At 43.7% G+C, this 27,118-nt stretch overlaps 1 protein-coding gene across 2 annotated transcripts in view; it reads right to left on the reverse strand.

Annotated features, from left to right (window-relative positions):
• GPC6 (glypican 6) overlaps positions 1-27,118 on the reverse strand; it is a 3,429,025-nt gene that overhangs the window by 1,454,439 nt on the left and 1,947,468 nt on the right. The gene's annotated exons all lie outside the window — the stretch shown is intronic.

A 27,118-nucleotide genomic window follows, 5' to 3' on the forward strand; every position in this document is an offset into this window, starting at 1 on the left:
TATAGTGAATAAAATCATAAAATAGTTGAAAATAGAAAGAGCTATCAGGTCAAATCTATGAAGCGGTTGATTTAGTGAAAGCACAAAAATGTGATATTGATCAAGGAACTGGCTCTGCGGCTGCAGTGGTGTAACCAAAAATGATGGGGCCACCTGCAGATTATGATGAAGGGCTCCTGAGTCTCTCATATCTCATACTCTCATTTATCTTGGGCACTTTGGAGTCCCCCTGAAGGGTTGTGGGCCCCCTGTGCCACAGGGACTGCAGGAGCTTTTGTTACACCCCTGCAAGCTCAGAACAAACCAGCTCCCAAATAAGAGACCATGGGAAGTTCTGTTTAGAAATGAGGCCTGGAAGGTTTTCTTCCTAGAGTGTAAAATCGAATGTCCTCAGTCAACATACCTCACAACTTTAGTCACTGTGTTGGAAAGCATGTGGCATCCCCAAGTTAACATCACTTCCGTCTTTTGTTTGGGTGAGCGCATGGGCTTGAAAGGGTTAGGACTGGAACTTGACCTTTGGTACACACCTCCTGGAGGAGACAGACAGGACTCCAGGAGTTGGGAGGAGGTGCTTACCACATTTTTACTGTCAATTGAAGTCTGAAGACATGACTGTGACTGCTGGAAATAATATCATCTCAGTATCTGTATGAGAAACAGCTCTTATTTTCTCAAACACAACTCTCTCTTGGTACCTTGGAACCCAGGGCCTGATTCACAAAGGTAAGAACTGAGACCAAAGTCTAACTTTATGACTTTTGGCATTCACAAAGGGCATTTACTATTCCTAAATGCACTCTGTGAATACCAAAAGTTGAACTTTACTCTTTCGCGGGCAGATTTACAAGAAACTGACGCATCTGTAGAGATGCATCAGTTTCCCTGCGCCAGCCTGCGATACTCTTGCGCCACCATGGATGCGCCCTATTTACAATACGGCTTGCCATGGAGCAAGGATTGACAGATGCGTCAGAAATTCTGATGCATCTGTTGGCCCAAAAGTCACGCATTGCTTGAGGCATTGCTGGAGTCATGTCGCAAGCACGATGTTAGAAAGGCGACCTCCGGGGAGTCAGATGGTGTCGGACTGACCACCCCGAGAGGCACCGTTCCGTAAGGAAGTAGCCGAGCACCGCTGAGAAGCCTCCTGGGCGAGGTCCTTCCCCTAAGATCGTACAGCCAAGTAATCCCCTCCCACCACAAAGGGACACAACCAGGGTATCAATGCTCACAAGTCGTTTATCAGAATTAAGGGTAGGTCTCCGTGGCAATAGTTACAGGCGGATCAGGGGATCCAAAAGAGTCTCAGGGTTTGGTTAGTAACGAGGGTAGCGGGACAGTCTCAGTATCAGCCTGAGACGTCGTCCGCAGGGTTCGAGGGGTCGCTTCGGGGAGGTCGAGCCGCGACAAGGTCAGCAGGGCTCCGGTGGTTGCTTTGGCGAGGTCGAGCCGCGACGAGGTCAGCAGGGCTCCGATGTTCCATGAGGGTCTTCCTCTCAGCAAGGGGGAGCCGCGACGCAGTCAGCAGGGCTCGAGTTCTCAGTTCCAGGCAATGAGTCTCTCTCCGTAGGGTCAGCCGCGATCCGATCAGCAGGGCTCTGGACTCCAGGATACAACTGCCGCCCTGGTTGTGGGCTGCCCCAGATATATGGCTGGAGCCCTTTGATGTCCGGACCCTCGCGCCTGGGGGGCCGGAGGGGCCGGGATGAGAGAGTCCAGACACCCAGCGGGGGGTGGAGCCATCGCCCAGGGAGGCCGGAGGGCGTTCGGGCCCAGGTGTCGGGGGGCCGGCGGGAGGCCCCATCGAAACTCCCCTCCTCCGGGATCTGTGGAGTGGCCACTCGACCCCCTTGGGTTGGGTCTTGGCGCCTGGATGTCGGGGCTTCGCAGGGGCCGCGGCCTGGGCGGGCCGCGTCGTGAAGGCTGGTGCGGGTAGCGGGGTACAAGCTCGGGGGCCCCGAAGGGTTGGGGTTGCCCCCGTTTGGTCTGGTAGGAGGGTTCGGGACCACACCACGAGGCCGGGTCCAACACACGACACAACTCAAGCAATGCATGTTGAGACCTATACTTATTGTACTGCGTCACTCCTTGTGCCTACTTCAAGCATGCGTAAGGTTTTGACGCAGTGGCGTCCTAGAAGTGGTGCAGTGAACTCACTTTTACGAGGCTTTCCTGTGTGGGAACACCCACCCTGCATACATTATACCTGATGCAGATATAATGTGATGCAGGCCTTTACACGTGACGCATCTCCTTAGATGCGTCACGTTGTAAATGGGCCGCAATGTGGGGCATTGTTTATGCCGCCGCTGCTTCACAAAAAATGACGCAACGGCGGCACAAAAGTGACGCAAGGGGCTTGTAAGTCTGTGCCTCAGTATTCACAAAGGGCATTTACAAGTAGTAAACCTTTATGAATACCGAAAGCCGCAAAGTTAGACTTTCGTTTCATTTTACCCTTGTGAACCGGGCCCTAAGTTTGTTACAGTCAACAATAATGGTCTCTAGAAAAGATTTGAGCCAGCCTCTCTCCCCCTGCCTCGCCCCACCCTGGCCTTCATGCATGCATCACCTTTTTTGGTGGCCAGAAAGGCATTTTATTTGTGCTCCTCTGCCCGTGATTACTATTCATAACATCAGCATAATGCCAATCATAGCCAATCCGATAAAACAAAGAGCCTTTCAAGCATGGCAACTTTGTGAACGACCTCCTGCCAGTGATATACGCCGCCACCGCTGCCTCGCTGAGCACTTGATTAAGCATATTTCCAAAGAAAACTAATAGGTTGCATATTATTTGCGGCCGACACCTTTGCTCTTCTCGTAATTCTCTCGAGCGGTGTAGAAATAGACGACGGCTCTCAAGGTGAAATCAGTTAAACACAGGTTAACCCGCACACCGCCTATGCCTCTGTTTCGAAAATCACAACACTGACGCCCCATAGTTTGAATTTAGAGAGTCCACAACTTACAGTCTTGTCACTTTTATCTCCGCTGGATGCGCAGACCTTCTATGACCTTATTTGCTTGGATGCGTTTAGGCAGGCGGCGTGTTCCAAGGTCGACGCGTGTTGTCTGGCATTTTCAAATTTAATGACACCAAATTGCTGAGGGACCTGCCTTTGTAATCCCGCGGTATCCAGACAAAGTTAGGCGAACCAAGAAAGTGATGAAGAAAAAACTGTACCGCGCGCGCAGACTAATTCCCTAAACGTGGGAGGCAGTCGCGTTCTCTAACCACTTTTCTGATTTTGCCCTTACGTCTACGTTTTAATTTTTTTTTTGGTCGATTCAAGGCCTGATCCAGTGCCCTGTCCCGCGGCCCTAATTATTTGCAAACTACACAGAGATGAATAGCTCAAAGGCGGCCCCGCGAGCCGTGAGGGATGGCCCAAAAAACTGCTAATGTAGGATCAGTAGTGATCAAGTTGTCACGGTTGACAGTGACACGAATCCCCTGCCACCCTGGGGTGGAGGAGCGCCGCGTCGGGGGGATTGGCTGCAGCCAGATTTCATTTGTCGGCGTGTTGCTATTATTTTGACAACATATCAGCTCAATTGTCACATCTGTCGAAATTCTGCTGGAAAATTAAATGGAGCAAAGAAAACCGAACAGTTGCATTTTTTTTTCGCCACTAATGTGTGCGCTGGGATTCTCCACCGGTGAGTCATCTGCCAGAAGCAACAATCTAGTGTCACAACAATCACACAGATACCATCTGTTAAAGGAACGTGACACAAGTGGTAAACACACATTTAGTTTTTTAAACGCGATTCATTAAATCAAGTCCCATTCTTCTTCCTCCATCAGCCCTTAAGCAAACAATAGAAACGTTCCTGAACCACCCATTTGAAAAAAAATAATCCGAAGTAAAATTGTATTTTGAACATGATGTTCATTGTTCCAAGCAATCATCTGCGAAAACAGAAGTTGTGTATGATCAGGCTCACAGTCTTGGGAACAATGACATTTGACAATACAGAGGTTGGGTACGCCCAGCTTCCAAACTGCCCAAACCTGCCAGATTTTCAGGATATCTGCAAATAGTCTTCGTGATTTTTTTTTTACCTTTAATGAATTTCACTGAGAATGTTTATTTGATGAATCTGAAAACCTGTCTGGATTTTACTATTCAGTGGGTTGCTCGAAAAATACAGGAGCGCTGCTTGTAGGTGGTGTTTCCTCTCACTAGGATGTGAAGGAACCAGACGGCTTCCATTTTGTTTACTAGACAAGATCAACCAGGAATTATTTCGGCAAAAACTGAAGAAGCAGAAAGTCTTATATGTAATGGTCCTCAAGCCACTGGATTCTAGGAACACCAACAAGAAAAAGGCAACTTTCATCAGGATTATAGATATATCTTAGGTTTTACATTTCATCGCACTTTAATTCTCGAGCCCTCTCTCAGTCATTATTACATTGTAAGCCTCAAGATGGACCATGTACATTCAATACATTTGTTTAGCCAGTATAGGCCATAAAAGCATTAAAAAAGCGCGTAAAACAGATCAGGTCACAGCTGTAAATAAACAAAGCTCAGGGTAAATCCACAAACAGATATATAAAACACAGGCGCTTTGCAGGATAGAACAGGCACAATTTCATAAGTGAGCAAAGTTCCATGGTAATATGTTCAAAACACGAGATAATAAAAACTCATTTAAAAAAAATAGTTTCTGAAAAGTACAGAGGAAACTGTAAAAATGGTTATAAGTAAGCAGTGTAGGGGTTCTACCTAAAAAACCTGACAACAAAACTTCTAGCTTAGGGTCGCTATGTTATCAGGAAACTACTATGTAAAATGTAAATTGTTCAAAGAAAGTTTCATAGAATCCTCTTTCCCAAATGGCTGAACCTGCCAAACTTGGGGGCATATCAACAACAACCGGTGATAATTATCGCTAAGCGCACTTAGCGCTAGGATAATTATCGCCGGCTAGCATTAATTTTATCGCTGAGATAGCGTGCTATTAGCAACGCTTATCTCAATAGCGATAAAAATCCTCACGCTAAGTGGCTAACGTGAGATTATCGCTGGAAACCCAGCGATAATCTCACGTTAGCTTGTTGATAGGGACAGACAAACTTAGCCATGATATCCTCCTTCCATAGGATATCATGGCTAAGTCAGAAAAATACCAGACGTAAAAAAGCAGCGTTAACCGAGGTTAGCGCTGCTTTTTTTTGTCTCTAACAGGGTTAGCGATATTCTTGATAATAGGAGAAATGTCGCTTAGCGACATTTCTCCTATTATTTTACTCTGGAACGCCCCCTTTGCATCTCATTAGAGATGCAAGGGGAAGCGTAGAGTAAAAGGGTGCTAACATGCGAATTTGCATGTTAGCACCCTGTTGTTGATAGGGTGCTAGTTTTATCTCTGCTTTTTTGGCTTTTAAAGCCAAAAAAGCAGAGATAAAGCCCTTGTTGATATGCCCCATAATTTGTACGGTCAGTATTTACGTGGTTGCAAGGCAAGTTTATGTGGTAAAACAATTAAAACACGTTTGCTTTAAAGCTGAAAATAGTTACAAACGTTCAAGTCTTGCACAGTGGGAATTGGCGCATCTATTTGTGAAAGAAGGCTTGGAACATACCGGAAATAATGGGACACATTTCTTTCCATCGCGCATTGTCAGCGGACATGAAGGTGAATGGGAATGCACAGCACCACAAATGGGAATCTCTTCCCAAGGCAGATAGGAAAGGACAACAGTCTCTGCAGGGAATTCTTTTATGGAAGTCAATTCACTAAAGCACCAACGGTGGCAGAAGTCTCCTCACAAATCCTTTGACCGCCAATGACTTTGCAAAATGACGCATGCGCCCCCCTCTTAGCTCCTCAAAAACCACCTTAAATCTGTTTAGGAACTAGGGGAAGAGCACATTGTTGAATTTTTTGACGTTAGGCACAGATCCAAGAGTTCTGTGTTATACATGTTTCTACTGCTTGTGACAAATTGGGTTATTGGTTAAGGGCGATGAAACCTTTCTCAAGCAACAACAGAAATCCTTGTCAGGTTGAACCACAAAAAGTCACTAAATTAACCTGTGCGCAACCCTGTAGAAGCTTGGCACAAAAAAAGCAACAGACTTAACTTAGAGGCAATGTGCAAAGTACTTATGCATTTTTTAAACAGCCATAAAACGAAAACACAGCACAAGAAAAATCCCACTCCAGTGCAGAAACATAGAGTACATTTTAATAAATTATTTGAGACCAAAAAACAAAAATTTAATCAGTAGAACTGTAGATCTGCAATTTTAAACATTTAGGTAAAAGCAGAGCCAAAAGGTGCAAAGCACTAACTAAGGGTATCAGGTTGTGTTGGACCGAGACAAAGTCACAAGTTCAGACTGACTGCGATGGAGCATAGGTAGGGCACAGGACCAAATTTGGCCCACTGAGGATTGTACCTTAAAGTCCTTGGTTCGAGGTCTGCACGGCATTGCTTTGCGAAGCCTTATATCATCCACCTTTGGTTCTGATGAAGCTATGCAGTGAGGATTTGTGGTGCTTTGCGCCACTTTGAGCTGAATTTGGTGGAACCTTCAGTTATGCCACGAGGAGCTGTCTCTGATGCTAGGCAAAGGCCCAGGGCCTGGGGAGGCACTACTTGGGGATCAGGAACTCACTCCAATAGAGGCCAGCAGAGCTCAGGGCGGTCCAGTTGCAAGTCTAGGCAGGTCCAGTGCAGGAGGTAAGCTAGGCAGTTGCAGGGAGTTGTTTAGAGCTTGTTATGTGCTTGTAGTTCAGAGCAGGAGGTCAGTCAGCTGGTCTTTCCAGTCACTTCAGCCTGGGATGAAGGGAGCAGGTCCAGTCTTCCTTCACAGACATCAGGGCAGGCCTCAAACAGATCCAGTTGCAGGTCCAGGCAGGTCCAGTGCAGCAGGTCACCTGGGCGGTCTTTTTTTCATAGTATCCACAGGCCTGGGAGTGTACAGAAGAGTGGGTCTGAGGGTCATATTTTAATACCTGATGCCAGCTTGAAGTGAAAGAAACCTCTGGAGATTTCCTCCACAGAAGTGTCTGGAATTTCCTGCCTTTCTGCCCTGTTCCTAGTCTGCCAGGGAGCACAGTAGGCTAGTATGAAGTTCTTTGTGACTGAGCTGAGGCAGTGTCTTTGAAGTACAAGAAGGGCTGTACACAGCAGCGCCCCCAAGTCCTGCTTGGATGGTCCATCCAGCCAACACCCAATCCCTCTATTGTGTGGCTGTCTGGGAGGAATATACAAAGGACAAATGTCAACTAAACATAGCCTTGTGACCCAGGAAACATGCAGCAGGCACAAAATTATTAGGACAAGAAAATGTTAACTTTCTAAAAGTGGCATTGTCAGAATTGTGCATTAAAATCCAACTTTACCCTCAAAGAAGATTTTAAATGTACAATTCCTTGGAAACCAAACATGACATTCCTACCTGCTCCCAAGCAAAACTTACACATATTAAATATAATAAGGGAACCCAATATTATCCTAAGGGAGACGTAGGTCTCATAGTAGTGAAAAACACATTTGGGAGTTTTTTACTACCTGGACATGCAAAACTTAAAAATACATACCCATTTAAAAAAAAAAATACAATGCACTCTGCCCTCTGGGCTGTTTGGGGCTTACCTTAGGGGTGGCTTATACGTACTAAAGAGGGATTTTTGGAACTTGCAAGGGGTTTATTTTGCCAAGTCGAATTGGTAGTTTAACTCTGCATACAGGCTGCAATGGCAGGTCTGGGGCATGTTTTAAGGGGTTACTTAAGTGGGTGGCACAACACAACAAGTGCTGCAGGCCTACTAGGAGCATTTGCTTTCCTAGCCATGGGTATATGGTATACCAGCCACTTTAAATGGTACATCTAAGTAAATTAACTATGCCAATCAGGTGTGAGTCATTTTACCATGTTTTAGGGAGTGAGCACAAGCACTTTAGCACTGGTTAGCAGTAGTAAAGTGCACACAGCCCTAAAAGTCAACAAAAACAGGTTCAGAAAACAGGAGGGGAAAAGCAAAACCTTTGGAGATACCCATGCAGAGAGCGCCAAGTTTTCTCCTGACCCCTGGGACAGGAGTAGCAAAGGCAGCACCATCTGTGACTTAGTACAAGTCAGTGGTAAAAGCTGATACTGTTGGTTACTATTAGTTGATGCCCATGCATGTTTTTTAAAGGATTATACTTTTTTAAATTTGCCAATCCATGAAAGTTGCCCTCTTGTGTAATCTGACAGCAAAAAACCATCAATGAGTTTTGAATATCAAGATCGCAAATCAGATTCAGAGTTGCAAAATCTTTAAGTAGCATTACGCCATTAAAATTCATAAACAATATAAAATATTTTTTAGCAGTGACAAAGTTAAAATTAAGGGTTCAGATAAAATACATAAATCTGTTTGACAATAGAAAAAAAGCCCTCCTCTTTTTAGGGATTAGTGTGAAATATTTTCAGTTCTTTTAAAATATCAACCAACTGTTGCGTGTGTGAGCAAAGGGAAAGTCTGCGGGTTACATTTCACTTGGGTATGTCGCGGTTAATACATTGCCTTGAATTGTGTTTTGTTAACTCTTGCATAATAATTCTACTAAACACCATGCAGGCTTATTTACAAGGCCCTTGCGTCGCTGGTGCGGCACTTTTAATATGGGAAAAGTGATGCATGGCAGCGCAAGGGGGGGTAGTTAATAAGCCCCCATATTCCTATGTTCCTGCAGATGACCTTTGAAATGTGCAGGCAGCAGTTGGGCGAAATAGGTCCCTTCAACATGGTGCCCGATGCAGTGCTTTGGCAATTTTTGCTTGATACATTTTTGGAATATATGATACCCAGGTGAGAAGTGTGTTTGATGAGGACAGGGTGGGACTGGGTATTCATTTGTGTTTTGGAGTAACGACATCCATATCAAGTGAAACCCAAAGTTTTTCACATATTCTTCAACTCTGAATTCAGCAAAGTTTCTAATCATGCCTAAAGCAGAAAGCATTGCACGTACTATGTACCAAATGCAACACATATTTTGTTTACCCTGCAATAGAAATGAAAGGAGAAAAACAGCCCCTAATACAGTATGGAATGCGGCATGGTTTCAGGATGTTTCTACAACTAAAACAGAGTGAGAATGAAGCAATTTGCAATTGTCAAAGGCAACAGTAAATCCTCCCAATAAGTTTTAAAGTACTGAAAAAGTTACCTAAGCCTCATGAGAAACAAGAGAGTGTGCATCTGCCTAGATGGATTGTACCCAAAGAAAAAGTGACTAATGGTTCACCCTAAAAAACTTGGTGGCATGCTTGATCATCAGTGGCATGCTTCATTATCAGGTTGTTCCTCTCCAAAGCCAGCATATTGTGAGTATGGAGGGCTTTCTTAAGGTCTTTTCTGATATTTAGTCGCATGGTTCAGACAAAGAATGAAGGTACTTTCATTCAGGCCTACACTACATTCTGGATACTGTGATCAATGTCTCCGGTATATTGGGCTAACCTGGTAATGTGTAATTTGCACACTATATCTTGATAAATCGTGTGAAAAAGGAAAATATATTATTCATTGATTAATTTCAATCTCAAACAATCTCAATGCAGCTGAGTTGTAAAAATACTAGGATGTGCCAAGAGAAAGGTCTTGAACAAAGACTGAGGGGTGAACTCACAAAGGGCCACCACACTCATGATGGAGGAAATGCTGTTGTGGCGGGGCGGCGAGCTCGTGGTGGGACCTCTGCACTGAAGTTGGTCATTGCGGAAGTCCGGCAATGAGTGCAGGGCCCCTGCTATGAGTGCAGGCCCCCCTCCATCCTAAATGTCAAGGTCCTTTTTGAATCATCACCTGAATTTTGTGTAAAGATTGAATGACAAAAAGCCTACAGGCACGCTGTGTAAGAGTGCTGGCTGACACGACACACAAGGCAAATGGAAATACTGTGTGAATTTCTGCAATGGCTTTTAAAATTTAAAGAGTCCCTGGTAGGTAACTTAGGTGACATACATATAAAGCATAATCAGTGGTGCATCTCAAGAAAAAATATACACTTTCAGGCTTAGTTTGTGCCTAGGGTCAATCTTTTTTTTAAAAAATGAGGTTGGAGCTGGGGCAATGGTTTGGATCAGTGCAGCAGACACAAAGCAATGCTGAGGTTAAAATTGAAGCAGCGTTCATGGAGGTGAGTGGTACCTAAATGAAGGTACAGTTAGGCCAAGAAATATAGGTTCTTACAGTAGGAAGATTGGATTCCAGCCTATTATATGCATCTAACACAGTTAAACTACTCTATATATCAGCATTCACCAGGTCCCTAATCTTGTTTCATAGTTTTTTATGAGCCAAGCAAATATTGCTGGTTCATTAAATCATATATTGAGTTTTTTTTGTTTTATTCTCAACCAATATTCGCCTACCTCTAGAAGTGAATACATTGATCCACACTATATATTTAAATATCTAATGGGATTAAATAAATTCTCCTTTCATCAACAATCATTCTAAATGACAAACAAATGAAAACTATTTTACCTCTTGAAATGCAAACATCTATGAAACACAGACAATAGCATGAGTTAAGTCTATTGGCATTTCCTTTCCATTTATTAACATTTATAGAATAAGTCCATAGATTCAGCAAGCCAATTAAAAAAAGAAGATGGGTGGAAACTTTTGCTCATCCAGTGTTTATAGTATATATAGCACCACCAAACCCAAACATAGAACATAAGTTCACATTTTAGAACATATTAAGAACCTATTTTCCAAAAGATACAGGGATGCAAGATGTTAATAACCTTCTTGGTGGATTAAGTCAATCTGTATCAATATATACGTCCATGGCAAGGCTCAAATGACAGGTATCACCGTAAAGGATTACCACAATGGCGTACATTAAAAGTTAATTGAAACTGCACATACACTTTAACTTACTGTGAGCAAGCCCATACCCACTGTCACTTAGTGGTCCACAAAAGTTCCATCCACATGAACATTTGAATTGTGATGTATCAAATATTGCCAGAGAGGCTCCAAAATATGGTAATGAAATAGTAAGCAAAGTGTGAGTGTATGCACCAGCCTCAGAATTGCAGAATTGCAGTATATTAACCCCTTCGCTGCGGCGGAACTTCCGCCGCAGCGCTGGGGGGTGCGGGGGGGCAGTGCGGTGGCGCGGTGCTCATGACGGAGCCACTCTGTCATGAGCCACGGTTGGGCTGTGCTCATGACGGAGTGGTTCCGTCATGACTCCGCCCACAGCGCTAATCGCCCGCACAGGTGGGGAATTAGCGCCGCGTGGGCGGCGCGGCCGCCAATGGCGGCAGCATGACGGAACCACTCCGTCATGAGCACACGGCAACCGTGGCTCATGACGGCGTGGTTCCGTCATGAGCACGGAACGAGTTAAATAAGCAATGCAGTGTTTGTGCTTGAGCCATCACCACTGTTCTTTTGCCAAGCAAGCAGGCAATCACTTTGTATCCTCACCTTTATACATATTCCCTTAACATACCCCAATAGCCCTATAAGTACAGAGGGAGCAAGTTGAAAGTCAATTATTACATGAAGAGTCTCTAACACTTGAGTCTAAAATGTAATGACATAGACACACCAGGAATGTATAATATGCATCACTATGACGTCATCAACAGCATTTTGGGTACACATCCAGACCAAGTGATTGCAGACTGGCAGGAAAGTAATGAAATCTGTACATGAATTTAAACTGGAAAAGTCTGTGCCTGTGTTAGAACTTTCCTTTTTAGGGTGTTCTTTCCCCAAACTTTTGCTTTTTGCCTCCACGTTTTGCAGAATCATTTTGTTGGCATTAGGACTCTGAGCACTTTACCACTACTGACCAGTAATAAAGTGCATTTGCTTCTTCCCTAAATATGTGTGTAATTGGTGTATACATGATTGGCCTATTTAATTTACCTGTATGTTCTTTGTAAAGTGGTATATCATATATCCAGGGCTTGTAAGTTAAATGCTGCTAGTGAGCTTGCAGCACTGATTGTGACACCCACAGAAGTAGCCTTTCAAACCTGTCTCAGGCCTTCCACTGCAGTGCCTGTGTCTGGAGTCTACTGCATCTTCGACTTGGTATTTAAAACTCCCCTTTTCTTACACCTATTCCTCCTCTAATGCAGACCCTAGGTAGCCCTAAAGGCGGGGTGGTATGAAAGTAAAAGGTAGGTTATATACTTTTATATTTTGCTTGTCCTGGTAGTGACAAACAGCTACATTCATTTTTCTTCTACTGTGAGGCCTAACTCACATAGGTTAACAATGGAAATTCATCAATGCACTTTTAAGTTGTAATTCCTGGTCAGAGAGGAGTAGCCAGATTATTTTTTATACATTTGGAATGGTAATTTTAAGTCCTCCTAACTGACGAATTTGGATTTAAAATTACCTTTTTAGAAATGCCACTTTTAGAAAGAGGATATTTCTCTTCACTTACTGCTCTGTGTGCTTTGCTCCCTGTCTCCAATACACAACTGGGATGAGTGACAACTACACCTTGTGCATTCCCTCTAGACATCCAATAACCCAGGAAGGCTAGGTGTGTCTGAGAACCCATCTACATACAACTGCATTCTGATGTCCCTGTCTGGGCAGGATGGAAGGGAAGAGCTAACACTTCACTGAATAGGTAGTGTACTGTTCCCACACAAAGTGCTGATTTACGCCCTACCCAATAGATAGACTGGCAGAGAAGGCTTGATTGAAAGGATACTTATGCACTTCAAATACCACTCTTTGAAGTCACTCCCACTCCAAATGCACCTTTGAGTATGAGTACTGGGTCTCTGACCCTCTAAAATCAGACACTACTGGACTTGTAACTCAAGCTCTGCCAGAAGGAACTGCTGTGCTGCTTAAAGGACTCAACTGAACTGTTAATCTAGAAGGACTGTGCTTCTGTGTGTTGTCCTGCTGCCTGCTGCTCTCTGACTTTGCTGAAGGAGAGCAGGACTGTGCCTTTTCTCCAAGAGTGCTCCATGGTCTTGTTGGCTTGCCTCCTGTTGCTTGAAACACAGGGATATCAAAGTCTCTACACCTGCTTCTGAGCCTGGTTCACTTAATCCAAATGCTTGCAATATGGACATCGACACATCTCCTGTCTACATGTAGCAGAACTGGCCCATCAACCCAGCTGCATAAGTAAATGCAGCGCCTCGGGAGGCCGATGCATTGGAACTGTACATTGCCATCAAAGCAGCTTGGAAAGATAGACACGTACCTCGATTGCGTGGATAAACCCGGCGCATCGCCCAATGAAACCAATGCATTTCGGCATCTCGCGTTCAGAACAGATGCATCGCCATCGAAACATGGAGAAGAATCAACGCCTCCTCGACATGTGGGATCGACATTGGTGCATCTCCTGACACATCTCGCAATTGTGACCAGGAAAGGGTACATTGTTCACCAGGGTCTGGGTGGGTCCTGTAGCTGTCAGGCGCTCCATCGCAGTCGACTCTAACTTTGAGTTTGCCATAATCCAGTGTGACCTCTAATAACCCCTAAAGTGCTATTAGCTTCTAAGTGCTATTTTTCACTTATTCTTTTCAAATGTATATCTCGACTTCTATACATTGAAGTTTTGCCATTTCAGTCTTGTTTTGTACAGAATATAATAATCTGTTTTTCTAAACCTGTGTGGAGTCTTTTTGTGGTGTATTCATTGTGGTACTGTGTGTGTCTGTTGCACAAATAATTACACATTGCCTCTCTAAATAAGACAGCTCTGTGCCACTCTACCAGGTGGGTCCTGCCTGACCTAGGTGCATACCTTAGCCAACCAGGAATCCCAGTTTGAACACCCTGCTATTTCGGAATGTTTCCAATGTCTGGGAAAAACAGTAAAGCCGCATTTTATCAGGCATTTCATCCACTATGCCTATCACCCACTTCATTCTAGCTCTTATGGCTGCTATTTGTTTGTTCGCCAATATTGCTATATACATTTTGGACACAAGACCTAGTTGGCTGTTGCTGGTAATGAAATATGTCAGAGCTTCAAATGGCTGTGGTTCTGATGGAACTGTTGGATATCTCTCGCACACTGAATAGCGAAGTCTGCGACATAGGTTTTACACCCAGTGGCGATGTCCCCCCACCTTCCTTATATTGATCCAGAGTTCTGATCTCACCTGCTATGTAGAGATTGTCTAATTTGTCAAAGTTTAATCTGATTAGCTGCTTCTGCACTTTTTGTTCTAATGCAACCACTAAAGCAAACACAAGGAGATGATGGACGGAGTGCTGAAACTTTTCAAACTCTCACCTCCAGTCACAGATCTGGGTTGAATCCATCATCATTCTTTAGCTAACTTCGTCACCCCAGTTAAGTCACAGCTATATGCAAATCAGTCTTGACCCTTTGCCTCAAGGGGACAGTCCAGCACGACTTGCCAAGCCATGTCTTCCCTGGACCGGAAACAAGCATCCTGGAACAATGATTGATTCATCCCGATCTGTGACTGGGGGTGAGTGTATGAAAAGTTTCAGCGCTTCGTGTGAAGAGATACAATAATCTCAGTAAGAAAACCACCAGCCAGAGGTAGTGCCCATAACTGCAATGCCCATTTCTCAATTTTAAACACCACAAGGCCATAGTTGGCACACCACACCCTTTCTGTATCCCAGTGTGTGTTTATTCATAAGTATCACACTGAATCGCAAGACCACTCCAAGGGAAAGCCAAGATTTGGACGGTGGGTGGATGGAGTAACCATATAATTAGATTTGTTCTTATTAATTTGGAATCCAGAATAGCTTCCAAATTTAATAAACTACCTTACATTGTGTTAAGGATCTCTCACACATAGCGTTATGCCATCTGCATGAAAAGATATTTGACAATTACCACAGTTAATCCAAAGCTAAGTGTTCCATCTCAATAACAAAAAGGAGGAGAGACAAGATGCAGCCTTAGTTCTTACTCACGCAATCCGGAAAGACAGGGAGAATTTGCTGTTTATATGAATAAGAGCAGTTGGTTTATTGTAAAAAAAAGCAATCCATCATATCAGCCCTCCCAGTGCCCCATATGCCACAACACAGAGAGCATATAAAAGCCATTCAAGAGATTCAGTGACTGTCTTTCTCTATTGTACTCATTGAACAGACGCTCTAGCTTATAGTCAAAACGGATGGAAAACTGTGGAGTGCATTACTGTATCTAGAGACGGAGAGTCGAAGTCTTCCCAGTAGTCAGGTACAGATCTAGTCCACTGAACAAATCCCACTTCTGCAGGCAAAGGTTCACCAAAGTCTCTCCAACTTTACTCGACACAGCTCCCGAATACCCAAACACTGAGCGTGCCGGTAAACTCTGCTCTGCCAGTGGGTGACAGAGTTTTTTCGCAGAACTCTGTGCTCTAAGCGGACCACCGAGTTGCAAAATTCTGCAAACTCAGCTGGTGGAGCTGAGTTCGCCGCCCACCCCTAGTCATTTCCTCTGAAGTGCGGAGTTACAAAACTCCGCAAACTCCACTGGTGGAGCTGAGTTTGCTGCCCACCCCTAGTCATTTCTCTTTCTGAATGCTTAAGTTGTATATAATGGTAAGCTAGTAGAGCATGTTCCACCTGTCATCTAAATGTAGATTGATGCTGCACTATACGTTTACGTTTATGTTTCAGTTGAGTTGACTTACTAATATATGGCAAGCCACTGGGAATTCAATACAGTATATGATATTATTTGTATTGCAATTTGAGAAGTTTTTCACTTCGAATTGCTGCCAATTGCTGTTCAATCTCTCTATTATTTCGGTTACACACAACACAACTGTTGCATTTGGAGCGACCAACCACAGGCATTGAGGTAATGAATTAGTTGAATAGGCGAAGGTATGGGTTCCTCATATGCTCAAACAAATCGATTCTTAAGATTAGATCCCTCTGAAAAGCAAAAAGCGGTATGTCTTTAAATATTGGGGCGCCCTTTAAGAGACTCCAGTGTTGACATATTATCTTTTAATCTTGTTAGACAAAGTACCGTATGTTGATACACATACTAGCATAGATTCCGTTGGTCATTTCTTAACCTCCAGAAGGGCTCCCTGTTGTTGTACCATGCCCATATAATTGACTTTCTCAATAGCTTGAAGGGGTAGCCTCAGGCTTTTTTTTCCTTTAGTTTGTGTGTTTCCAAAAAGTAATCGTCTTTTTTTAAGCAATTTCGTTATAAATGAAAATTGGCCTAATGGAAAATTGTCTTTTAAAGCCTGGGGATGATGACTGTCATACTTAAAAAGCGTGTTTCTGGCAGGCAATTTAGTGAATAAGGTAGTGTAGAGCTTGCTATTTTCCATTTTGATTATAGTGTCCAAAAAGTTCATACTTAAGTGTTTGTATTCTATTGTAAATCTTATACTTGGATTAAGTCTGTTGATCCATTCATTAAAGTTAAGGAGACTTTCTGTGTCTCCTTTCCATATCAAAAAATATTATCAATATTTTGCATCCACTATCTTATATGTGGTTTGTGTGGATTTTCAATATATTCCATGATTTCATCTCAAAGTTGGCTACATAGATATTTGCTATGCCTGGGGCAAAAACCGACCCCATTGCCACACCTTTGACCTGTTCATAAAATTGATTCTCAAAGAGAAAGCAATTTTGCACAGTGTCAATTCCGTACATTCCAGAATGAACAATTTAGTGACATTGTGTGGATATGATCTTGTTTCCAAATGTTCTTCTAACAATTTAAAAACCTCTTATTGGGGTATGTTTGTATACAAACTTTCTATGTCCATACTGACTGACTGTTCTTCTGTAGGATCAAATAGATGATTCTCAATTGAGTTAAAAACTGCTGTAGTATCTCTAATATGTCAGATTATTGATGGCAAAATGTCTAATGAAAAAATCTGAATATTGTGCCAAAGGTTTGTGAATAGTATTCCATCCTGAGATGATTTGACAAACTGGAGGGTTCACTGGATTTGTATCTGCTTTTGGCAAGATGTATATTGCCGGGGTCATTAGGTCAGTATTGATCAGAAAAGCAGATTATTTCTCACTCAACCAGCCTTCTTCAAAACCCCTTTTGCTCAGAGTAAATTCTTTATTTACAAATTTCTCCAGTAGAGTTCTTTGGAAGTTTGTTGTAATGTTCTGCAACTTCGAGTTGTTTTAGTTCTTCTTCCATGCATGAGATTTTATCCATAAGGACAATTTCCCCACCCTTATCAGCTGGCTTTATATTTACATCAGGTAATGTCTGAAGATTTTGAAGGGCTCTGTGTTGGTCTTTAGAAAAATTGTATGTCGTGCTGTGCAGGATTTAAAAAGATTATCAATTTCAGTTAGAATGGCATCTTTAAAGGTCATGATTTCCTTTGGTATCATATTGTTTGTCGGACAAATGGTAGAAGCGTCATGTATCGATGTATAGTCTTGTCTCTGTGTGGATTCTTGTGTGGAAAAAACTTTTTCTCATCAATACTCAGTGGCAGTACCACACACAGGAAATTAGATGTAACACTGTTCGCAGTGCTTTGCTGAAATCTCAGCTAGACTAAAGCTATCCATTGGAAATATTTAAAAAACGTAAACTAATCAAAAATGTGCATGGAAGCTGTAGAGACTGATGCACTTCTTAGAAGTATGAAAATATAACATAACATTGACGCACTGCTATTGTTGAGAACGCACATGGAAACTGTGAACAATCCTTTGCTGCATGTTAATAGTGCGCCAATTAACCCTGTTGCACTCCACCACTCAGAGAGGTTTTTAAGAACTCAGTAATAAACCGGTGACATTTTCAAACACTTTGTAATAGGCTGCATGCAGAGTTTGCATTAGCAATGCTTGTGGAAATATAATGCATTGCTGTATGCAGCCTTGCCCCATGAGTCTTCTTTATACTTTGACTTCGCTCTGGATAATATGGCTTTTTTATTAAATCATTGAATCAGCTTTAAAGAGGTACAACATGCTTTGGTTCTTCCTTGCCATTCACAAGCTTTGCTAATTATTTTAAGAAAAATGTGGCTTTGAGAGATGTAGACCTCTGCAATGATGTTGGTGGATCACATTTTCCTTTTGATTTATCCTCCTTATTCCATCCCCAGTACTACCTTCTACAGAAAGGAGATATTGCCTCATTGTACATTTAGTGAGACTGTGATGAAGTTTAGCTGTTCCCTGGCCAAAAATGGATTAGTGAGATATTTACTGCATTTAATAGTTTTACTTTGGGAAAGCACTATCTGAGAAAAAGTCCAAATACAATGCAAGAAATTGGGTTACTGTTTGGTAGAGTTGAAACCCTACTCAAGCAACAACCACAATTCCTATCATGGTGAAGTCTCACCAAAACTTCAAATGAACCTGTGCTTAACCCTCTGGTAGCTTGCCACTAAAGCAGTCAGTCTTAACTTAGAGACTGTTGTGCCTGCCTCTTTTTGCAGGTTTATCCTCTGACTTTTTGCCTTTTGACTCCTATTTTTCTGACACTCTTTTTGTTGCCTTTAGGACTCTGGATACTTCACCACTGCTAATTAGTGATAAAGAGCACAAGCTCTCTGTGTAAATTGTGATTGTAATTGGTTATCCATGATTAGCATATTTAATTTTCTGGTACGTCCCTAGTAAAGTGCACTGTGTGTGCCAGGGCCTGTATCAAATGCTACTAGTGGGCCGGCAGCACTGATTGTGCCACCCAAATGAGTAGCCCTGCAAAATGTCTCAGGCATGCCATTGCAGTGTCCATGAGTGCAGTTTGAAACTGCCAAATTGACCTGACAAGTTCACTCACTTACCAAGCCCAAACCTTCCCTTTTTATGCATTTAAGGCATACCTAAGGTAGGCCAAGGTAGCTGTATGGGCAGGGTGCAGTGTATGTGAAAGGTAGGACATGTACTGATGTGTTTTACATGTCCTGATAGTGAAATACTGCCAATTTCACTTTCACTATTGCAAGGACTAGCGCTCCCATAGGTTATCATTGGAGCTTCCTTGTAACATTTTACAAGAGTAACTTTCAGTTGGGAAAAGCTAGAGACTTGGGGCCTGATTCACAAAGGTAAATTGAGACAAAAGTCAAACTTTACAACATTCGGTAATCACAAAGGGCATTTATGAGTAGTAAAATTAGACTTTTATCTCCGTTTTGGTCTCCGTTAAACTTAAGACCAAAACTTAAGTTTAACTGAGACAAAAGTCTAACTTTACTACTCGTAAATGCCCTTTGTGAATACTGAAAGTGGTAAAGTTAGACTTTCCTGTCACTTTACCTTTGTGGATTGGCCCTTTGGAGATTGGGCTCTTTGATCTCAGAATTTAAAAACACATCTTTTAGGAAAGGTGGTTTTTAAATTGCCTGTTTATAAATGCCACTTTTAGAAATTGGGAATTTTCTTGCTTTACCATCCTGTGCCTCCGCCTGCCTGTGGAATCAATGTCTGGTTTATACTGACAGCTGGGTTGTTTGTGCATTCACTCTAGACAGTTACACAAAGGGAGTTGAGGTGTGCCATGCATATCCTGGTTGTTCATCACTAGGCTGATGGACCTTGCTGAGTTAGAGTGGTGGGAGGAGTTGTCACATACATCTAAATAGGGCTGTGCCTGGCCTCTCACATGCTGTCTCAACTCCCCTAGAGTGTGTCTAGAGCCAAGAACTTGTGCACTGCAAAGACAATCCTTTGAAGAATGCCTGCTTCAAAGGCCAAAAGGGGTATAAGTAGTGGACATAAAAGCCCAGACTTTTAGAATACTTCTGGATCAAGAGGAAACTCTGCCAAGAGGAAGACCTGGAGTGCTGTCAGGAGGAGTACTGCCCCTTTGCTGGCGGCTTCTGTCTTGAAGAGGACAAAGACTAGACTTTGCTTTGTTATCCTGCTTAAGAAGATTCTCCAAGGGCTTTTGTGTGCTTGCTTCCTGTTAAGAAGTCTATGGGACATCAAAGACTTTATCCGCAGCATCCCTGATCTCCATTACTTGGGGTTCTCACCTGCAAAGTGGTACCGATTCCAGTTCTGGTCCCTTGGAGGGGGTTCTGCTCCTTCTGAATTTGAAAAGTTATGTATCGCCCTTCCTGAGCCTCTTTTTCTGATGCAGCACCATCGTATAGGAGCCATTTCCACCCACCATTGCCATGCGGCTGAAGAAACCGCTACAGCCCAAGTTCAGCGCACCCTGTCCCCGAAGTCCGAGACCAATGCACTGACTCTGACTCAGGCCCTGCTGTGCGGCTGAGAAGATTGATGCATCGTTGGACTGTGGCCGAAGAAATCGTTGCAGTTGCCACATCGACCTCCAGCAGTCACAAACAGCTAAATTCATTTTTCACTTCTGTGAGGCCTACTCCTCTTATAGGCTAACATTGGAAATTCCATAAATACCTTTACGGTGAAATTCCTCATTAGGAAGGAGTAGCTGCATCATGTTTCATATCTTTGGAATGGTAATTATAAATCCTCTTTACTAGTAAAGCCAATTTAACATTACTATTTTGGAAATGCCACTTTTAGAGAGTAGACATGTCTCTGCTCTTACTGCTCTGTGTGCCTTGCAGCCTGTCTTCAACACGTCTGAGTAGGGTAACAGTCGCACTTTGTGCATTCCCTCCAGATGGCCACAAAAACAAGAAGGCTAGGTGTGGCTGAGTACCCATCTACATGCATCTATATTCTGATGGGCCTTCCTGGGCAGGAAGGGACTCACACTTACACTTCAAAGGGTAGAGGTCTGACCCCACACAAAGGATTTATTACCCCTCACCGATAGACTGATAGACTGAACTGTGTTGAAAGGGACACTGGTGCACTTCAAAGCCTTTCTTTTAAGTCTATCCCACTTTAAGGTATAAGTGCTAGGTCTCTTACCCCAACAAATCAGACACTTTCTGGACCTCTGTCAGAAGTGTCTGTTGTGCTGCTCAAAGGACTCAACTGGACTGCTGGTCTGGAAGGCCTGTTTTTCTGTCTGTTGCCTTGCTGCCTGCTGCTCTATGACTCTGCAGAAGAAGAGCTGGACTCTGTCTGAATGTATGACATTGTTCTGCATTCTGTCCATCAACTGTTGTTTTTGCATTTGTCACCCTGAGTGGAACGGGTATGCTCAGACGTGAGTCCCGTGCTCTCCATGCCACTGGAATTAAGCTATCCTGGCTGAAGACGGGTGAAACCCCGAAACCGGTCCTAGGATGCTTGGCTCCAGTCCAGGGAGGACCTGGGTTGGCAGTCCGGGCTGGACTGTTCCCATGACGCACAGGGTCAAGACTGATTTGCATATGGCTGGGTTCAAACTGGAATTGTATGGTGAGCAAAAAAACGATGGATTTAGGCCCAGATCTCTGTACTGGGGTGAATGTATGACATTGTTGTGCGTTCTGTCCATCAACTGTTGTTTTTGCATTTGTCACCCCGAGTGGGACGGGTATGCTCAGACGTGACTCCCGTGCTCTCCATGCCACTGGAATCAAGCTACTCTGGCTTAAGAGGGGGGAAACCCCGAAACCGGTCCTAGGATGCTTGGTTCCAGTCCTGGGAGGACCTGGCTTGGCAGTTCGGGCTGGACTGTTCCCATGAGGCACAGGGTCAAGACTGATTTGCATATGGCTGAGTTCAAACTGGAATGGCATGGTGAGCAAAAAAACGATGGATTTAGGCCCAGATCTCTGTACTGGGGTGAATGTATGACATTGTTCTGCATTCTGTCCATCAACTGTTGTTTTAACATAGATTTCAACACATCTCCCGTCTGTGAGTAGCAAAACCAGCGCATTGACCTGGTTGCTGGAGTAAAAGCGGCATATTGCTTCGTAACCAGGGCTTGGCCTCTAGAGATTGGCACATCGGACAACGTATCACCACCCCTGCAGCTTGGTGATATCGGCGCATCCTCTTGACTGCATGGCAGAAACCAGTGCATTGCTCGATACCTCTCTACTCCGGTACCCATCTGAGCATTACACTCACTGCATGCAGAAGATCAACACATCTGACTGCTTGCAACCAGGAAAAGTATTTTTTTCACCAGGGACTGCATGGGTCCTGTAGCCAGTCGGCACTCCATTTGGTCAGCCCAAACTTTGACTTTACCCTGGTACAGCACGACCAAAGTAACCTTTTAGGGCTACTTGCTTGTAAGGGCAATCAAGGAATACCTTCCCATTCATTCCTATGGGCCAAGAGGCCCATTGGAATGAATGCGTGCACAATTTCAAGGGTGCAAGGGTCCCAGAGGGACACCGTGTGACACCCCTGAAATGTGCATGTGCATGTGGCACACATACATGCCCTAAGGGCATGAATGTGTGCCACATGGCACTTTTAAAAAAGCAAAAAGGTGTTTTTTAAAGGAAATCGCAAATTACTACCAACTTGAAGTTGGTGGTAATTTGCGATTACTTAAGGCCAAATCGCACTTTCTTTTGTGCTTCTTACATTGCATTTAAGGAATCACAATTTGCGATTCCTTAAATGCAATCGCAAAATAGGGAATCTCAAATTTTGAGATTCCTTATTTTGCAAGGGGGTTTTTGTGTGCTACATTGCACACTGCTAATTTGCGATAGCAAACGCTGAAATTCTGCAAATTTCAGCGTTTACGATCGCAAATTGGCTTTCTACATCTGGCCCTTATTTCTTTAAAATTCAATATCTCAACTTTGGAGTTTTGTTGTTTTGGCCTTGTTTTATTCATAAAGTCATACTTTAGCTGTTGGAGAGTCTTTATGTGGTGTTTTCACTGTGTAACTGTATGAGTTATTGTCTGAGACATTGCCTTCTAAGTTAAGACTGCCTGCTCTGTGCCAAGCTACCAGATGGTGATTACAGAATACATTGGTTTGTGTTGTGACTTACCCTGACTCGGATTGTGGTCCCTACTTGGACAGGGTGCATACCTCTGCCAAGTCGCTACCCAGATGGTAACACCTGAAGTGAGATGCTCCCAGGTGGGGGGAGAGTTTCTTTGTTTCTTTGTAGGTCAGTCCAGTCCGGTCAGCAAACAATGTTTGGGTAAGGGCAGCAATGTGGGAGGTTGAGTCAGAGCTTGTGCAATAACAAGACAGGCCAAACCATGCCCCACCTTTTATTGTCTTGTAAATGTTATGATTTTTTTTCCAGGTTGTTCTTGATCTTGCTTTTTAAAAAGAAATACCATGACATCAGGCAGTGTAGAGCTATGTTTTATCCAAGAGTGAAACATGTTTACACGTAGGTTCATTTTTAAGACATGTTGTGAGGGCATGTGGCACTTAATTTTTTTAACAATCAGCTGCTATCTGTAATTTTCCCTTTTGATAATATTTACTTATGTTTTTAACTGGATGAAATGCTAACTTGTTGTATGTGTGTTTCTTTTATGGATGGAAAACCTTCTGAATAAAGTGTCAAACTGAACTGAACTCAGTGGGAGCTCTTCAGGAACTCCCCAGAAGCCATTCCCAGGCCTGGCTGAGCTGTCTCTGCTGGGTCTTGGGCTCACCCTTGCAGTGGTTGTGTACAACCACTAACTTGGCCCCTACATACTGTGTGCTTATCCACTCCTTGCTCCCTCCGTGCCTCCCCTCAGCCTGGGAGTAGATGAGCCCCCGATCCCAGTCTGAAACCCTGACAGCACAAAAGGAAGTGTCCCACAGGCAGGGCTTGGGGGAACCACCACCCGGGCCCACCACACCTTCTTAGACCATGCGAGTGGGTGAGAAGAGTGTGGGAATAGCAACACCGACAGGCAGAGTGGGCAGTGGGTGGGTCCACAGGGGCCATGGGGAGTTGGAGCTCAGACCCTCTGGATGCCGAGTGTGGTGTGGAGCAGTTGCTCAGCTAGGTCAGGAGCAAGATCCTGGGCAGCAGCAGCCAGGGAACCCATGGATCCTCCTTTTGGTTTATTTCCAAATTAATATAAGATTGAATGTCACAACTGGTCAGCAATCCAGTGTGGCTGAGGACAGTCAACTTGTTGTCCTCCAGGTACTTCTTATATTAGTTTTATGCTGAGTAAGAAGAGCTTTACAATTGCATTTACTATCTGGAGTGAGTCTGGGTCAATAAAATAGTTGCTCAAACCATCTCCAGGCACACCTTCTTGATTTGCTTCAGCCATGGAATATCTCTTGCTTAATCAGGGGCTAAACAATCCTTCACCATCCCCCTATGTAAAGCTGCAATCAGTTTTTCCCAAAAATTATGCCATAGAAGAACCTTGCTAAAACAGAACTCAAGTATAAAGGGAATTCCAGTGTACTGTAAAGGCAATTTGTAAAATAACTCACCTTTCCTTGATGATCTGATCCCTTTTGGTCCATCACTCTTGTAATCATGCTGCCTTGTATTTAAGTGTCACAGAACATCCCGATACCTGAATACCGGGGAGGATCAATGATGAAGCATGTCTGAGTGAGAGCCTTTTAAATAAAAGGTTTGCCTTTAGCCTATTAAGCTGACAGCCAAATTCTGCATGTAGGGACTTTCATATATTGTAGAAATGTTTTGGGCACTTAATATGAGGGATAATTGGTGAGGCCCTGGAGCAGTTAAAAGGAGTTGGATGAACTGAACTAAACCACACAGAAAGATGTGAACAAATGTAGAGGAGATGGTGTTTTTATGGTTCCTATGGTTGCCTTTTTGATAGTACATTAAGTACTGTTCTTCTCATTTCAAGTGATGGAAAAATATATAGGTGTATAGAAACATGCACTACACATCCTTTGAATAAACATATCTAACTGATTTAAAGAGTGGACATTTGATTATAATATTTGAATGAAAAAACTGTAATCTAAGCGGTGGCTGGAATCAATCCCTGCAATCAACTCAGGCCAAGCAGTAGCTAAGCTGTAGACCCACACTGACTCCGGCCCATTGAAGGGCTCTTGAAGAGACTGCTTTTCTTCTGTCTTTGTCACGGTCTTATCAAGGGAACCAGATGGCACATGGTCAGGAAGAAATTCCTTCTAGATACACCCAAGCACTTTCAGGTGGAAACTCCCAATAATTTATTTTACAGTGATACTCAGCAGTTTGCACAGAATATCTTCTGTCTTGAACTCTATTGGGGAAATTTAGACCCCAGCAGGCAGTCGGCAACATTTCATTATCAGTGCAGCCCTCTGCCTATATTGACCTGGAGGGAAATTGCCAGCATTATTTACAGTTCTCCATTGGTATGGAAATAGGCTCCCAACAACAAAGTGGGAGCAATTTCACCCAAAACAAAAAAATGCTACTGGGTAGGCCCCCATATCACCGCAAACTGCTTGGCAGTGTGTTACTCTGAAGTAAATTCCCAAAGCAGGGTGTTGCTTTTGAGAACGAAACGCTCAATGGCCCTAATGCACAGTACGTTTTCTCTATGCATTTGGGGTCAATGATAATTTTTCCTGACCACAATCATAGTGCCTCATATCGTGAGTAGGACAAGCTCTGGACTTCCAATATACTGACCTGTTGGTCATGTGGCATTGGTTTCATTATCATGTTAGAGTATAACTTGTCTGGCTTCTTATCATGCATCTCCGCACTGCTCCTGTGGAAATATGGATTTTTATGATCAGTTATGTCCCCTATCTTGGACCCCAACGGTTTCATGTATAAATCACAAGTACATGTATGTTCCCTCCAGTTCCAGTTATGAAGACGCAAACACATGTGCGTCCACCGTCAACATGTCCTCTTTCAGATCAGCCATGAATGGGCCGGATATTCCATTCCTAAGTATGAAAGGCCACCGGCTTTATACAGTTCACTTATGCCATTTTACAGTCCAGGCAAGTAGGCCCTGATTCTGTCATCAAGCTTTTCTTGCTTTCTGCCTCTGAAGCTCCAGTCTGAGCCTGCATCTGTGACCATGAACTTTGTCTCATTCCCTGCGCGGCTCTCGAAGCCTGACATCAGCCTGTTGCCTGCCAAGAAACTATATTTCACCTTCGAAATTATCTGCTCCGCTCCCTGCCCAATGCATTCCTGTCTAGTAGTTTAAGTAAACATTCTTCCAGCTACCAAGCAAGGGCCCGGTTTCTCTGTCTTTATGCAAGTAATTCAGAGCCCTGTTACTATGGAAGATTCCTGCCCTCGCATCTAGTGTAGACACTTAGACGCTTGTACACGCACTAACAGTCAGTATAGTCAGTATAGAATAAGATTCTACTCTAAGAGACCTCTCTTTTGGATAACATAGTTCTTTAAACATAAGATGTTAGATATGATTTGGGATTAGGTTGACTTGACCCTCCAGACATCTGTCGCCACATGTAGAGCTAAATGTCAAGTCCCCTTCACCCCCTAGTTGCACGTCAATCATACGTCATGCTGCTGTGCGCGCATCTCTGCCAAGTATTTCTGCTGACATTGCGAAATTATTTCATAGGTCCACCCATATGTGACATCACAACCAATGACGTTTCTTTGTTACTCCCAGTTCCACCTACTTTTGCTACGTATGTATGTCTTATCTACACTATCAATTGTTACGCCTCTTGCACTTGCTTCACTGTAATGCCTATTGTATAAAAGTGATTAATTATCAATAATGTATGTACTTCACTTCCTGAACCTTCGTGGTGATGGAACTTGGAGCAACCGATTCGAATCGTCCATTGGAATAAAGCCCATTCCGAACCTCTAATACCACGGATTCTGCCTCTTATTTACTGAGCTATTTTTATTATGTTTCTGTATCAAATTAAGTCCCGGTAATTAAATTATTTACCACATGTATGGCGCCCGAATAGGGACACTTTCTCATCTCACGCGCCGGCGGTGCGTTGCAGGCCCGGTCTCCTGCCACAGCTGGACGGACAACAACGCGTACCAGCAGGATTTCCTGTATCTCCCTCCGGTCAAGCGGGGGCGACTGAGGCTGCGATCAACACCCAGACGAGGCGGTGAGAAGTGCGAAGTATCCCGACCAGAGCCTAGCTGAGAGAGCAAGATCCGAGGTATACAGAGGCCCACCAGGTTTCCGAAGCTCAGAAGTGTCCGAAGTTGTCGAGTCGAGTCCAGTCCGGTCCAGTTCAGTTCAGTTCCGTTCCGAGGCCTTCCGTTCCGAGCTACCCGGTGAGTACCATTACTGGGGAGGCGTTCTGGCGTGCACATAAGTTGTGCCGGTCCAGACGGGTTTGGGTACACAAATCCGGTCTGCACTGTTTTAGCAGTGTAT

Source organism: Triturus cristatus, chromosome 8 (genome assembly GCF_964204655.1).
Source record: "Triturus cristatus chromosome 8, aTriCri1.1, whole genome shotgun sequence".
NCBI lineage: Eukaryota > Metazoa > Chordata > Amphibia > Caudata > Salamandridae > Triturus > Triturus cristatus.